Source organism: Musca domestica, unplaced genomic scaffold, assembly GCF_030504385.1.
Source record: "Musca domestica strain aabys unplaced genomic scaffold, Musca_domestica.polishedcontigs.V.1.1 75, whole genome shotgun sequence".
In the NCBI taxonomy this organism is placed as follows: domain Eukaryota; kingdom Metazoa; phylum Arthropoda; class Insecta; order Diptera; family Muscidae; genus Musca; species Musca domestica.
In genome coordinates this window covers 967,634-983,331 of record NW_026712393.1, presented here as the reverse complement: position 1 = coordinate 983,331, position 15,698 = coordinate 967,634, and the positions used below count along the sequence as shown (strand labels likewise).

Genomic DNA, 15,698 nt, shown 5'->3' with positions numbered 1-15,698 from the left:
CATTATTTATCAAGAAAAAATTCCTTTCGATTTTGCAAAAAAAAAAAAAATAATCCCCTAACGAAAATATTGCCAATTTTGGGGGGTTTTCTTCTGTCTATTTTCAAGTGACATAATACTTCATTTAAGACAAAATTTATTAAAAGAGGATATAATCTACACTAAATTTCACTATGAGTCTCAGAATAAACTATATATCTAGGCATAATAGTTTAAAAGAAAATTACATTCGAAATTCATTTATTAAAAGAGGAAATTATAAGTTTACAATTTTGACTTTCAAACTTATACGTTTTTTTGAGTCATAATCTTCAATAATAAGAAAATTAATACATTTTTCAACACAGCTTGCTATGATATGGTATTTCAGGATCTTAAGGGGTACTGGATACCATTTCAAAATTTTTCAATTAGTTCCATTTTGGAATACTCCCACAAGTCCGATTTTGAGTATAAACAAGGTTTTCACAAGTACAATTTTTTTCGTACTTTCTTTGAAATTTTGCCAAGTTCTCCCACAACATCTCATTTTAGAAGAATTATGTCAAAGGTAAAACTATTCCTCATTAAATTTCACTATGGGTTACCAAAGAAAAGAAATCTCAGTTTTCGTTACATATCAAGAAAATATTTGTTTTAATTTTCCCAAAAATACAAAAATAATTTCTTCCTTTTTTTTTTTTTTGATCTTTTTTCAAGTTTATGCATGAAACTAACATAAGACTTCGTTTTAGACAAAATAAATTAAAAGAGGAAATAATCTACACTAAATTTCACTATGAGTCTCAGAATAAACTATATATCTAGGTATAATAGTTGTTAAGAAAATGGCATTCGAAATTTAGAAATTAAAACAGGAAGGTAATTTTATACCTTTCTTATCTGAGTCAAAATCTTCCATAATTCGCAATTTTTTTGGACCATGTCAAAAGGAAGAAATATTTGAAATCAAATTTTATTATGTCTTCCCGAACAAAAGAAATGTGTAAACTTAATATGTACCAAAAAAATAGCAAAAGTTTAACTTCGAAGGGAATTTTCTTAAAAACCCTTGAATAAACACAACTCTAATAAAATGAGAATTGAGTTGGCAATTTTCTTTCAAATTTCGCACATTTAAACTTCGCGATAAAAAAAATTCCAACGCTTTTTAATTTTCATGGAAAATTTCAAAAAAAAATTAAAGTTTCCCTTATCACAGGCATCTGAATGCCTTTCTGAATAACTGAAGGGACACCTACTCTCACGTTCCTCTAATGAATTTAACGCTACAAATAAAGCATCAAATATCAAGCCTATCAAAGTTAGCTTTCAAAGAAAGGGTATCCTAGCAACATTTGTCCAGGCCAACATGTGTCCCATTCTCTCGCAAACTCTCTCCGTTGATTTTGTTTTTTAAAGAAAATATCCTTGAAAAGGATGCTTAAGGATAATTGAAATTGAAATGAAAATCGTGAAGTGGATATTTCAGCATTAGGTTACGTCTTGTCTTACGTTTTGGCTGTGCGTACGTGTGTTCGCCTATTTGAGTGTGTCATTAGGTCGTTGCTGTTGTCCACTTGGCGAAGGAAAAAATCTGGAGGATGAGTAAAACAAGTGCAAAATTTTGATAAGTTTCAGTTGGCTTTTGTTTCCTTTACAATTCACTTTGCAATGCTGGGAGAGGGAGTTGTCCGTTCACATGGTCTTGGATACAATGGTAACACACATCAATTTGATTGGTTGTTAGTGGAGTCGGAATTCTTTTCAGTGTTTTTTTTTTTCTGTTGTTCCTTTACCCCAAAACTGAAAAAAGATATTTTTTGATTAGAATGTTTGGGAGTGGGGGAGATGGGAGCCAAAAGGTGGTTGCTTCCCCGGAATGGGGTTTAAAGGAAATGTGTATTAACAATGATGGAAGTACAAGTAGTTCTATATATACCATCATGCCCCGGAAAATAATATGTTCTTGTTTTCCTTTTGGGGTAGTGATGTCCTGTTCGTTTTTTACTCTCTCTCTCTCCAAGCATTCGTCTTTGTAAGGACATCATAAAAATTGTTGAAATTCTTTTATTTGTCAATTATCTTAAATTTACACATTTCACAAAGTATCCTTGTTTTGTAGCAAGGACAATGATGAGCTAAATGTTTCCTCCAGCATATCTCTTGGTATTATCTCAGTTTCATATATATGTGTGTGAGAGAACATATGAGTATATGACAGTATGTGTGTAAATTATTTAATGGAAAACATGAAATGTTTTGTTGATTAAAAAACATGTTAACATTGTTTAACTTGTTAACATCATCAAATTAACAGGACATACGAAGGATGATTCGAGAAGAGAGCTTTTGAAGTTTTGGGATTAAATACCAAAGGTAATGGGCTCTTTTGTGATATAAAAAAAACAATATCTTACACTTTTGTTAATCCAGTAAAGACGTAAGACATTTTGAAAAGGATAATAAGAGGATAGCCTATATTAGTGAAACATTAAGTGATTAACTGGACTGACTGGATTCTATTGCTTCAAAATTTACAAAGGGTTACTATGTTTTAAAAAAAAAAGGCCAAAGGTCACTATTTTTAAAACCTACACCACATAGTGGTAAGGGTGTTTTGTCTTAGGGCATTTGTTTGTAACATGGAGAAGGAAGCGAGGTAGATCCATAGTTACTTTTGAGGAACTTCATAGAATCATGTTCTGAGTCAATTTTTGCATGCCAGACCGTCTGTCCGTCCGTCCATGTATATTTGTGAACAAAATGCAGGTCGCATTTACTATCCGATTGAGATGAAATTTTCCAAACAATACTTGTTTGGCCCAAGGACGAACCCTTTTGAAAGAATCGGTTCAAGTTTAGGTATAGTTCCCAAATATATCTTTGTCCGATATCGGCATAATTGTACACCAAATGGCCAATATCAGTCCAACTGAACTGAATTTGGGCACATCCTACCGAATTCTGTTTAGAAGCAAATACATCAAATTTGGTTCAGGTATAGCTATCGTTTAAGGTATAGCTATAGCTCCCATATATAGATTTCATCCAATTTGATGTTTAAGTCCTCCACATTCGTAATATGCACTCCACAAAATTGATATTTGGTACCAGATAACTTATGGAGCTCAAAAATTTTGGCACTTCTGACATAATTTAGACTAAAAGCAAGTGCTTAAAATTTTGGTGAATATCGGTTAAGGTAGAGCTATGCCTCACATATATTAACTATTATTTCTCAAAAAAAAACCTTATCTTACCTGAGGCATCGTTTCTATTATGGCTCACGGAAAAAAAATTGTGGCCCTTAATTTACAAAATTGTAATTTTAGTAGATTTTAGTAATAATCTCCATAAAACAAACCTTTATGCCAAATTTCAAGATTCTAGCCCAAACCGTTTCTTATGCGCGTTGAAGAGGTTATCAGTCACATATCTTTTACAATTTTAATACCCTCATGGGGTATATATCATTTGATATAGCCAAAACGTGCCTCATCGAAATAAGGGTTTTAGACCCTAGGTCTCTTTGGAACAAATCCGTTTCAGGACATTTGGAGTCGATAGCGATGTTCGTCCGTCTGTCTGGCTGGTTAGTGCGCACGATAACTCTCGAAGGGAGTATTCGATTTGATCAAAACTTTGTGCATCTTAATATTATTACTATTATCATTATTAGATCGAGTTCGGAGATGGGCAATATCGGTCCACAACTTCTGGTAACTCTCCCACAAAATGTCAACTTTTTCAAAAAAAAAATAATTTACTGCACAGTAAGAGAAAGGATAATCCGATTTTGTTCCAACTTCTGAATTCTAATATTTGCATCAGTGCTAGGTCAGATGCGAACATGGACAATGTCGGTCCACTCAATCAAGTACCAACCCCACAAACGGTCAAAATTTGGAATAATTTTAACTCTTATAAAACGTGAGGTAGGACTCCGATTGTCCTCAAATCTCACACATCCCAATATTTTTATTAATCTAAGGTCTGGTGTGAAGTCAGAATATATCGGTGCACTCCATCCAGTACCTCCCCCACAAAAGGTCGAAATTTTCATAAATTTTTTTGCACAAAAAAAAGAGAAACAATATTCCGATTTTGCTCCAACTTTGCAAATCCCAATATTTGCATCAGTGCTAGGTCAGGTGCGAAAATTGACAATATCGGTCCACTACATTAAGTACCTACCCCACAAAGGGTCAAAATTTTAAATAATTAGAACTTTTATAAAATGTGATGTAAGGGTCCGATTGTCTTTAAATTTTACACGTCCCAATAATTTTATTAACCCAAGGTCTGGTGCCAAGATGGAATACATCGGTTCACTCCATCCAGTACCTTCGCCACAAAGGTCAAAATTTTGAATATTCATGAAGCTCATAAAACACGAAGTCAACTTCCAATTCTATTAAGACTTGCCACATCTCAATATTTCTATGAAGACAAGATCTGTTATAAATATGGTAGAGATCGGACCATTCCTTCTGCTATCTCCCCCACAAAGGGTTAAAATTTTGAATAACCAAAACGACTAAAAAATCCGAAATAAGCATACGATTCTCTTAAAATTACACATACAACAATATTTTTATTAGCCGAAGGTCTGGTGTGAACATGGGACATATTGGTCCACTCCTTCTGGTACCTCCCTAACAAGGATCCAAATTGCGAGTATCCATGAAGCTCGTACAACGCGAAATTAACATCCGATTCCATTCAGACTTGGTACATCTCAATACTTCCATCAACACAAGATTTGTTTTAAATATGGTAGAGATCGGACCATTTTTTCAGGTATAAGGGTCGAGATTTTGAAAAACAAAACGCTCAGAGAAAGCGAAATAAGCATCCAAATCTCTTAAAATTTCACACACACAAATATTTTTGCAAATACAATACCCCACCCACAAAGGGTCGCAATTTCTAATACTTATATCTTTCATAACTTGCGAAACAAGTCGGAGATTCTTTACAACTTGCTATATCTAAACATTTATCCTAACCAGAAATCTGATATGAATGTGGAATTTATCGGAATTTAAGATTTCGCAGTAGATTTCGAAGTATGAAAATTGAATACTTGGTTCCGCTATGACTGTTACCTCATGCATATTTCCACATTTTCCAAAATTTTCATATCTCTCATATAAAGTACAGGATGTAGTCGATATAGCCCAAATCTGGCACGTTGTAATATTTTTATCAGGCCAGATACGTATTGATCAATATTGGCCAACTGCTTCGGAACCTCTCCCATAAAGGGTCAACAGTTTGAATAATCATAACTCAAGGCTGGGGGTAAACATCTTGAGGCAAAACCGACTGATACTATTTTACTAGTTTTATACATAGATAAGCCCATATCAAAATCAAGGAACAATGCCTTCTTTGAATAATTTTGGGGGTCTTCAGTAGAGGCCTCCAGGATTATTTCTTCATTTTTTAACCTCTTTCCTCCAATGAGAGTTTTTATACCTTGAATTGCATCCTTTCGAATCTCCATTCATTAATTAACTAGAATTAAGATAAACCCTGCCATTAATACTTTCAACTTCATGACACCAAATTTATGGTCGTATTAAAAAATGAGGAAACATTTCCTCCTTTGAAACAATATTAAATTGTTTGTTTTTTTTTTTTCAATTTCAAATTCCGCAGAAATGTCAACAATTATTTCTTCCTAATTTAAAAAATTCCCTTTTTTTTCAAAATAAAATCCTTTTTCCAATCTCTTTGCAATCAAATATTTAAAAATTCATGGAATCAGACACACAAAAAAAGAGAAGACAATTGTCTGTTCCACAAACATTTATCACTTTGCGTAATTTATTGAGAATCCTTAAAGGACAAAAAAAAAGTGGAAGAAAAAAACGAAAGGATAACAACGATAAAAACTAACAGTACATTGTGTCTGTAGACAAAATTCGAATGAAATCCTTTCTATGAGTTATAGACACAATGTCACTGTGACTCTGACTCTCTGTGTGTGTGTGTTTTTGTTTTCTCATCCTACTGTTTTCCAATCGACAACATTGTCTGGTGGAATGTTGTCCTGGCCAGAGAGACAAAATGCAATGTAGATAAACAATAATCATTTTATGATCAGCATCGATCATTGTCCAATCATTGGTTGTTTAGATGGCCCTGTTATAAAGTCAGAGATAAACAAAAGGGTAATGCAACGAAGAATGTCCGAATGATGATGACACCAACGTCGTAGTGACAACCGATGTGTCCTTGTTTTGTGGGAAAGGCAAACATTGGTTAAATCCTACCAGCCAGCAATTGTTAACAAAGAAAGGAGAACAGAGCAGAAGGCCATGGAAGGAGCTCATAAATTATGTAACAACAAAAGCGAGAACATGGGCGTTGTTGCCATATCCTGCTGGTTATATCAATGGACGCAAAATTGCAATGCCATTGTTGGATCGGCAAGGATGTTTTTGGTTGGAACATGGATTCTTGGAATTTCTGAGGAAGAGTTGAAATCACAGAGGTAATAAATGGCTAGTTCGAAATGTAACACTTTAGATTTTTTTTTTTGAAAGCAACTGTGGACCCGTTTTCAGAACCCCAAATTGCTTGTTTTTATACCGTATAGCCCCCATATAACGGTACCCCCGATATTCGGCATTTTGATGATTTAAGCCACATATTTCAATGGTATTGTCTGAAAATCCACACAAGGAGTTCCTTGTGAGTACTTAATGCCCTGGAGGAGAATTATCTATATCGGTGGACGATGTCGTATAGCCTCCATACAACGGAACCTCCATATATTCGGTATTTTGATGATTTTTACGACATTATTCACCGGAATTGTTTTAAAATTCGTATATAAAGTTCGTTACTACAGTCTATGACAAAAAATTGCGTATGGACGCCTACGTCTTCGTATAGCCCCCATATAACGGTATCTCCCTATATTCCGTATTTTACCGATTTTAGGGACATTAACCGCCGGAGTTGTTACAAATTTCGTATTTAGAATTCGTAATGGGTACTACAGCCTATGGCTTGTCTATGTCTTCGCATACACACCCCCCCTCTCACAATATTCGGTATTTTGATGATTTTAGCGACATTATTCACGGGAGTTATTTCAAATATCGTATTTAGAATTCGTAATGGATATTACAGCCTATCACAGAAAATTCTCTATGCAGGCAAACGTGTTTGTATAGCCCCCACAGAACGGCACCTCCCTATATTCGGTAATTTGACAGTTTTAGGTACAATATTCACCGAAATTGTTTCAAATTTGGAGTTCTTAATGGGTACTATAGCCTATAACAGAAAATTATCTATACAGTTCCAGGTCTTCGCTCCCTTCTCTTCGTTATAGCTCCCATATGTTGGTACCTCCATATATTCGGTATTCTGAAGATTTTAGCTACATTATTCACCGATTTTTTTCAAGTTTCGTATTGGAATATTGTAATGGCTTATGACGAAAGTTGCCTATGCAAGTCCACGTCTTCGTATAGGCCTCAATAAGATTTTAACAGAATTTTTAGAGGATTTTATTTTTTTGAAAAATGTTTAAATTCTTTCCAAATGATGGGTCGACCTGGCCGAACTTACAGCTTATTTATTTGTAATACCCTACACCACAAGGTGGTCAGGGTATTATGCCTTTGTGCATTTGTTTGTAACAGGCAAAAGGAAACGAGATAGACCCATAGTTCCTTTTGATGATCTGCATAGAATCACTTTCTGAGTTGATTTATGCATGTCAGTCCGTCTGTCTGTCCGTCCGTCTGTCCATGTATTCTTTTGAACAAAATGCAGGTCGCATTTATTATCCGATTGAGATGAAATTTTCCAAACAGCATTTGTTTGGCCCAAGGACGAACCCTATTGAAATTGGAGATAATCGGTCAAAATTTAGATATAACTCCCATATATATCTTCGTCCGATTTGCTTTTTATTGTGCACCAAACGTGTAATATCAGTCCGAATAGTATGGAATTTTGCACAAATCATTTGTTTGGCCCAAGGACGAACCCTATTGAAATTGGAGATAATCGGTAAAAATTTAAATATAGCTCCCATATATATCTTCGTCCGATTTGCATTTTATTGTGCACCAAACGTGTAATATCAGTCCGAATAGTATGGAATTTCGCACGTACGATCAGATTGGACCTCAAAATAAGTATGCTAAATTTCATCGAAATCGGTTCAGATATAGCTATAGCTCCCATATATATTGTTCATCCGATTTGTTATTTTTGTCCTCCGCAGCCGTAATATGCACTCCGTAACAACGATATTCAGGGAAATATATCAAATACAACTCAGAAATATCTTTGCCAAATTTTATCGAGATCGGTTCAGATTTGGATATAGCTCCCATATATATCTTTATCTGATTTCAAATTAATTTTGCGCCAAATGTGCAATACAGGTCCGAATTTAAAAGATACAAATGCTTCGGCATATATAGTCCTTTGAACTTTAAATTATAATTATAATCATAGCGTGTATGATTGAATTCTCCCATAAAAACTTTTAATTGTTATGCGGAGCTCAACTAAATAAGCAAAGTGGTGTAGGGTATCATAAAGTCGGCTCCGCCCGACTTTAAGACTTTCTTTACTGGTTTAATTTTAGTTTTTTGAAAATTGCCAAATTCATTCCAAATGCAGGAAGGTATTCAAAGTTTGACCCGGCCGAACTTGTTGGCTTTTGAATCGAATCGAACATTTTCAATTATGTGGCCCATAGCGGGTAAGATACATTCAGTAAAAATATTTAAAATTAGAGGCAGTTTTTCATGTCACAAGGTTTAAGGTAAGATGGTAGGTGTCCTTGGCCACACCTTTTAGGCGATTTGAGCATTACAAGTCCAAATATAACACAGTTTTTACTTAGAGAACACAAACTCGCCCCACAGAAAATTGTCAATACTGGTCCAATATTCGTAGCTAAATCACCGAGGAGGAGCTCAACCTTTTCCTTCTACTCCTCTTTTTCCTCATCTGCAACAGTGGTCTTTGTATGAAAAAAAGGATATCTTCATTGGTGGACTATAACCGTTAAATCGGATGAAGATGTTTACCGAAGGTATATACAAATCTCAACCAATCTCGATATAATTTGGCAGAGGTATTTTCGAGCTATATCTGATGTCCGGTATCAAATATCCTTGTTGTGGAGTGCATATAATGCATGTAAGGAACTTAACCACGAAATCGCATAAAACATATATGTATATGAAAGCTATAGATATATATGTACCGATTCTCACCAAAATTTGAAGTACTTGCCTCTGAGCTGAATTCCGTTGGAACATTTAGTGCACAATAAACCTAAAATCAGATAGAGAAATATATGGGAGCTATATGCAAATCTGAACCAATCTTGACAATATTTAAGACAATTATTTCAGAGCTAAATCACCTAGAGCTAAATCGACCTTTTCATTCTACTCTTCTTTTTCCTCATCTGTGACAGTGTCCTTTGTAAGAAAAAAAAAGGATATCGCCCTTGCCTCCTGTGTGGATTGAACTCACGACCCCTGGTTTACAAGACCAGTGCTCTGCCACTGAGCTAAAGAGGCTCTGATGTGACAATTTCTCAAAAATACTAACAAATTTTCTAGTTTACAACCTTATCATGATCTGCATGTAGAATTTTAAGATTTGTACTAAAACTCATCATTGATTGTTGTCTTTCCCTATCTGTTATCAAATTGATAGTTCCAAGTCTATGTTCGATAGTAGTTTGTTTATCAATTTTATCTATCATCATTTGAAGATATATTTTTTTCCTGATAACAATGGACCATATGTATAACCACCTGTTGCTTGGATTTTTCCGATGGAAAATTGGGCTTCATGGGCCTCTTTAGCTCAGTGGTAGAGCACTGGTCTCGTAAACCAGGGGTCGTGAGTTCAATCCTCACAGGAGGCAACTACCATTAACTTTTTCAGACACAGCGGGGGTAAAATGATGTAAATAGAAGGATTCGAGGCCAGAGTCAGTTTCTTATGCTGGAATCGTAAAGGGAATATTGTATAGTTATTCAAAATAGCAACATCTTTCTATTGAAATAATGGGGTCATACTCATATGGTGAAGAATAAAACGGACCTCTATTCCAAGGTTTTGTATAAATGTGAATTCTGAAGAAATTTTACCGGCACACTTGATGTAAAATAGCCTGGATTTTGGCAAGATATTCTAGGGAGGTCAACAAATGTTAAAGTTCGTTTCGGGATTGATTATTCTGATTCATCACTATGTCTATATAAAACCTTCAGAAATCGTATGTTTATGAACTGGAAAAGGGAAGGTATATCTCAAATAATTTCCAGGCACTCTTGATGTAAAATAGCATAGATTTTAGATTATGAACTTCTAGAGAGGGTTGAATCTCGTTCCGGGGTCTTAAGGAATGAAACAATTTTTTCGTTTGTCATTCTTTGAGTATGTATTTCTTCTGTATGAACATCCAGAAACTTGATTCTAGGGAACTGAAAAAAGGAATTTCAACTGCCTCCTGTGAGGATTGAACTCACAACCCCTGGTTTACAAGACCAGTGCTCTGCCACTGAGCTAAAGAGGCCCATGTAAAGTATGATTTCATAAAGGAAATTTATATCTAACATTTAGCCATATATGTCAGATATATTTTTACGATTTTGAAAATATATAGGTTTGGCTATATCGAAAGGTATCTTATATTGAAAATCTTTAAGATGTAATTGAAATATAGGCAAAGTGGATACATAACTTCACTTAAAATAATCACAATTTATATGGGCCTCTTTAGCTCAGTGGCGGAGCACTGGTCTTGTAAACCAGGGGTTGTGAGTTCAGTTCTCACAGGAGGCAGTTGAAATTCCTTTTTCAGTTCCTCGAAATAAGGTTTCTGGAAGTTTATACGGAAATACAGACTCATCAAAGAATGCTGTAAACGAAAAAAATGTTGCTTAACTTTAAGACTCCGGGACAAGCTTCCAAAATTTACCCTTTCTAGAAGTTCGAAGGCCAGAATCTATCTAAAACCTAAGTTATTTTACATCAATAGGGCCTGCAAATTCTTTGAGACATTGGATTAGGTGGAAAATCAATGTCATTATTTTGTTACCCAGTGTCCTGGCTGAAGTATTGGTAGGTTCCTATAATAACAGTAGAAAATTATTGTTATTTTCAATATCTAAATTTAATACCCTTTCCACTTTTCAACTCCGGCTTAATTTTCAGATTCTGACCTTGATTCCGACACCCCTTTGATGTTTGAAAAAACTGAATGCAAAGCATCGAGGAGGAGCTTAACCTTTTCCTTCTACTCTTCCTTTCCTCAACTGCGGCAGTTTTCATAGTACGAAAAAACGGTTAACATCCTTGCCTCCTGTGAGGTTTGAACTCACGACCCCTGGTTTACGAGACCAGTGCTCTACCACTGAGCTAAAGAGGCCCATGGAACCCAATTTTCCACCACCAATCTCCAAAAAACATGTCGTTACATATGGTCCATTTTATATGAGGCCCATGAACCACAATTCTGTTAAAAAGAAAAAATCCAAACATCAGATTCATATGGTCTATTTTATCAGAAAAAAAAATCTTATCAAATGATGTTTGATAAAATGATAAAAGAAATACTATCGAACATTGTCCCAGAATTTTCAATATGATAACAGATGGGGGGAGACAAAAATCAATGATGAGTTCTAATAATTATCTTAAAATAATATTTGAAGATCCTGATAGGGTTGTAACCTAGACTACTCACCAATATCTTTAATAATTTGCTCCATCAGAGCCTCTTTAGCTCAGTGGCAGAGCACTGGTCTTGTAAACCAGGGGTCGTGAGTTCAATCCTCACAGGAGGCAAGGACGTTATCCTTTTTTTCAAGCAATGACCATTACCACAGTTGCAGCATGGAAGTGGAGAAGGTAAGAGTATGATTTATCCTCTTTAACTGCTTTATGATGTTGCAGGTCCCGCAAAAATATATCCAAATAATAGTTTTTGGAAATTCGTACTAAAAGAGTATAAAATCAGTAAGTCAAAAGTCGGTAGGGGCCGACTATATGATACCCTACATCATACCACCTATTGACATTTGGTTTTAGAGCAGGTATAATTTGGTGATCAAAGGGAACTAAAGTATGGGAGGCATATCCAATTCTGCATCGATTTTCACTAAATGTAACGGAGACATTCTAATTTTTTATACCAAATAACATTGCTATAGAGTTCATTATATCGTTTCGAGAAGGGTTATATTAAAAAATATATATCGGAGCCGAGTTCCACAAAAAGGGAAACGTACGTCCCCAAATTCACTCCATTTGGGCTGATATAATTCATTATTTGCACAATAAACCTGAAATGGGATTAAGGATATATATTTGATGTACTAACTTCTACACTGAAATTGGTCGGATGTGCCAAAAAACATATCATTTCGACTGATATTTGTCATTTGGTGCACAATTAACCTGAAATCGGCTGAGGCTATATATGGGAGCTATATCCAAATCTGAATCGATCTTGATAAAATTTGGCGGAGGTATATCCGGGCTGTATCTGATATCTGGTACGAAATATCATTGTTGTCGAATGCATATTACGAATGTAAGGGACCTAAAAATCAAATCGGATGAAACATATATATGGGAGCTATAGCTACATTTGAACCGATTTTCACTAAATTTGATGTACTTGCTTCCAGACTTAAATTGGACGGATGTGCCAAAATCAGTCATTTGGACTGATATTGGCCATTTGGTGCACAATAGATCCGAAATCGGTTAAAGATACATATGGGAGCTATATCCAATCCTGAGTTATTTCTGGTCTGTATCTAATATCTGGTATCAAATATAATTTTTTTCGATTGTATATTACGACTGTGAAAGACTTTAAGTCCCAAATCGGATAAAACATATATATGACAGCTATAGCTATATCAGAACCGATATACACTAAATTTGAAATACGTGCATTTGGTCGTAATTGCCAAAATTCAGATAATTTGGGCTGATATTGGCCATTTGGTGCACAATAAATATTATATCGGGTAAAAGTATATATATGTGAGCTCTGTCCTAATCTGAACCGATTTTGATAAAATTTGAGAGAGGTATTTTCGAGCAGTATCTGATGTCCGGTACCAAATATCAGTCTTGTGGAGTGCATATTACGCATGTGAGGGACTTAAGACCCCAAATCGGATGAAACATATATATAGGAGCAGATTTTCTCCAAATTTGATGTGCTTGCTTCTAGACTGAAGTCGCTGGGATGAACCAAAGTTCAGGTCATTAGGACTTATATTGGGCATTTGGTGCACAATTGAAGATATACTGGAGCTATATCTAAATCTGATCATATTATCACCAATTTCAATAAGGTTCGTACTTAGGCCAAACAAATATTGTTTGCATAATTTCATCTCAATCGAATAAAAAATGTGACCTGTATAAATGTGACGGTCGGACGGACTGACATGCATAAATTGCCTCAGAAAGTGATTCTATGAAGATCCTCAAAAGTAACTATGGGTCTATCTCGCTGCCTTCTCCATGTTACAAACAAATGCACAGAGACATAATACCCTTACCACTATGTCGTCTGGGGTACAAAAATGTACCGAACTTTTCCGCCCCATTTTACTTATCTTTCAAAACAGCAATACACCTGTGTCATATTTGTAGCTCTACTTTTGTCGCACAGCGTAGTTTTTTAACCACAAAGGGCCTGAGAAAAAGAGTGCCAATATTGTAATTTTTAAAGTCTGACCTATGCCTGTTTTAAATATCATCGCTTGCCAAGTTTGGATTGGATCTGGTACTCCCTTACCAAAAATTTACTTTTGTGGGACAGCTATGAGAGTGACCGTTGGAAAAAAATTGTGAATTTTGATATTTTTGACCGATATTCGAACTCGGTCTCTGTTTGGTGATGTCGAATCCCCTAAATACTGTTTACATATGATTCTCTTCTAACAACATCCCTTCTGTGGAAACATTAATCATTCCCATCTGAAAATCCTTTTATCCCACAATTTCGTAACCATATGCAAAATAGGACATTACGAAACACTTTGCCGCACATGGGTTAAATGACAGCAATTATAACACATTGCGACATTCCCGAAACGGCTTAAAAAAGGGATAAAACCCTACTTGAGTTGAAATTTATTGCCTCCATATGGAAACAATTTTTTATTCCATGTAACGAAACGCAACCCTAACAAGTGGATAAATTCCAAAACCACTTTGGGCTACTAAAATAGACAAGCGAAAATAATTCCAATGACCAGACTTTAAACTCACCGATCAATGGTTGAGATTTGAGTCGAATTCCAGTAACACACACGAGTTGGTGGCAATGGTGGTCAGACTGGGACATATGGTTAAATCATTAATTGTTTGTGTGATGTGTTCAAAGGCTTGAACTGCTGCTGCTGGTAGGTAGGGTAGCATTGGTTACGCTCATAAGCGATGACGTCTGGAGGCTGGCATGGTTTTCCCTCTCCACACAGAGAGAGAGAAAGAGATACAAAGATCGCCCAATGATTCTATTGAAATAAGAAATTCTGTGTGGCTGCATCTCCTCATCAAAGATCTGAAAAAAGTGTAAGATTTTACGCCCATACATTTGGAATGCAAGAGAAAAACGTTGTTATAGGAATCCTTTTTTCCTTGCAGCATGCCAATAGAATAGAGTTGGTGCAGAGAGGAGTTAAACTCGGTCGTTCTGCCTGCATGATGCAATAATGCATTTTGAATGCTTCATAAATTTCACAATAAAAATGCCACGATGCCGGTCGAAAGGATTTATTTCGAATACAAAGACTGACCACGCGTTTGGTCCGAAAAGCAGCAGGACACCAACAGATGTTGGTAAAATGAGAGAATGCTACCTCCTTCGTACTAATGAGGGCCATGATTGAAATTCAAAACATTGATCCAACTGCAAAAACAAAAGAACAAATCAGCAAAATTAAAAGATGGAATATAATGGAAACTTGTACTTGGAGGTGATAGTAATTGGCGCATGTTTTTAGCAGAAAATAATATTCAATTTCCGTGGAAAAGAAAAAAACTGGGTTTTTTTAGAAAACTTTATTCAAATTTGTAATAAATAAGAAAAACAAGTAAGCAAAGGCTACAGTCGAGTGGGGCCGACCGTTGAATACCCTACAACACTATAATAAACGATACAGATTATATAGGCGAGATACTCGAAAGAATTCCACAACATATTGTGACAAATAATAAAAGAAAAGCATCAGGTTCCGTTCTCTAATTTTCGAATAATAGCAACTTAAACTAATTTGCTCATTTCCAATTTATTGGTAAATGTTGCACGTAAATGGTCTTCCTAGATCTGGAACCAATACATTATATATACAGACATTTGACTATATTCTTCAACGAAATCAGCGTTACACAATTTTTTCAGTTTTTTGGTCCATTTCAACCCCTAAATATATGGCGATCATCTCCAAAAAGAGTAGGCTTCTATTCTGACGCTCATCTTATCCCCATACAAAATTTCGTAAGGATCGGGCCATAAATGCTATCTGTATATGATATCCTGATATCCTAACTAGTTAGTTTTGTTAGCTGTAGAAATATTACCAAATGTTTAATTCAAAATGAAAATATGACAAAATTGAAAAAAATATGAGAAAATGTTACAAAATCAATATTTTCATCTTTAGAGAGATACTTTTATCCGA

At 35.3% G+C, this 15,698-nt stretch overlaps 6 non-coding genes across 6 annotated transcripts; 3 read left to right on the top strand and 3 right to left on the bottom strand.

Annotated features, from left to right (window-relative positions):
- Window positions 1-9,482: 9,482 nt before the first annotated feature.
- Window positions 9,483-9,554, bottom strand: TRNAT-UGU (transfer RNA threonine (anticodon UGU)). The gene has a single exon. It is a non-coding gene; the product is annotated as a tRNA-Thr (tRNA).
- A 281-nt stretch (window positions 9,555-9,835) lies between these two features.
- On the top strand, window positions 9,836-9,907 carry TRNAT-CGU (transfer RNA threonine (anticodon CGU)). The gene has a single exon. It is a non-coding gene; the product is annotated as a tRNA-Thr (tRNA).
- Window positions 9,908-10,489: 582 nt separating this feature from the next.
- TRNAT-UGU (transfer RNA threonine (anticodon UGU)) lies at window positions 10,490-10,561 on the bottom strand. The gene has a single exon. It is a non-coding gene; the product is annotated as a tRNA-Thr (tRNA).
- Window positions 10,562-10,758: 197 nt separating this feature from the next.
- On the top strand, window positions 10,759-10,830 carry TRNAT-UGU (transfer RNA threonine (anticodon UGU)). Its single transcript has one exon. It is a non-coding gene; the product is annotated as a tRNA-Thr (tRNA).
- A 514-nt stretch (window positions 10,831-11,344) lies between these two features.
- On the bottom strand, window positions 11,345-11,416 carry TRNAT-CGU (transfer RNA threonine (anticodon CGU)). Its single transcript has one exon. It is a non-coding gene; the product is annotated as a tRNA-Thr (tRNA).
- Window positions 11,417-11,763: 347 nt separating this feature from the next.
- TRNAT-UGU (transfer RNA threonine (anticodon UGU)) lies at window positions 11,764-11,835 on the top strand. The gene has a single exon. It is a non-coding gene; the product is annotated as a tRNA-Thr (tRNA).
- The last annotated feature ends 3,863 nt before the right edge of the window (window positions 11,836-15,698 follow it).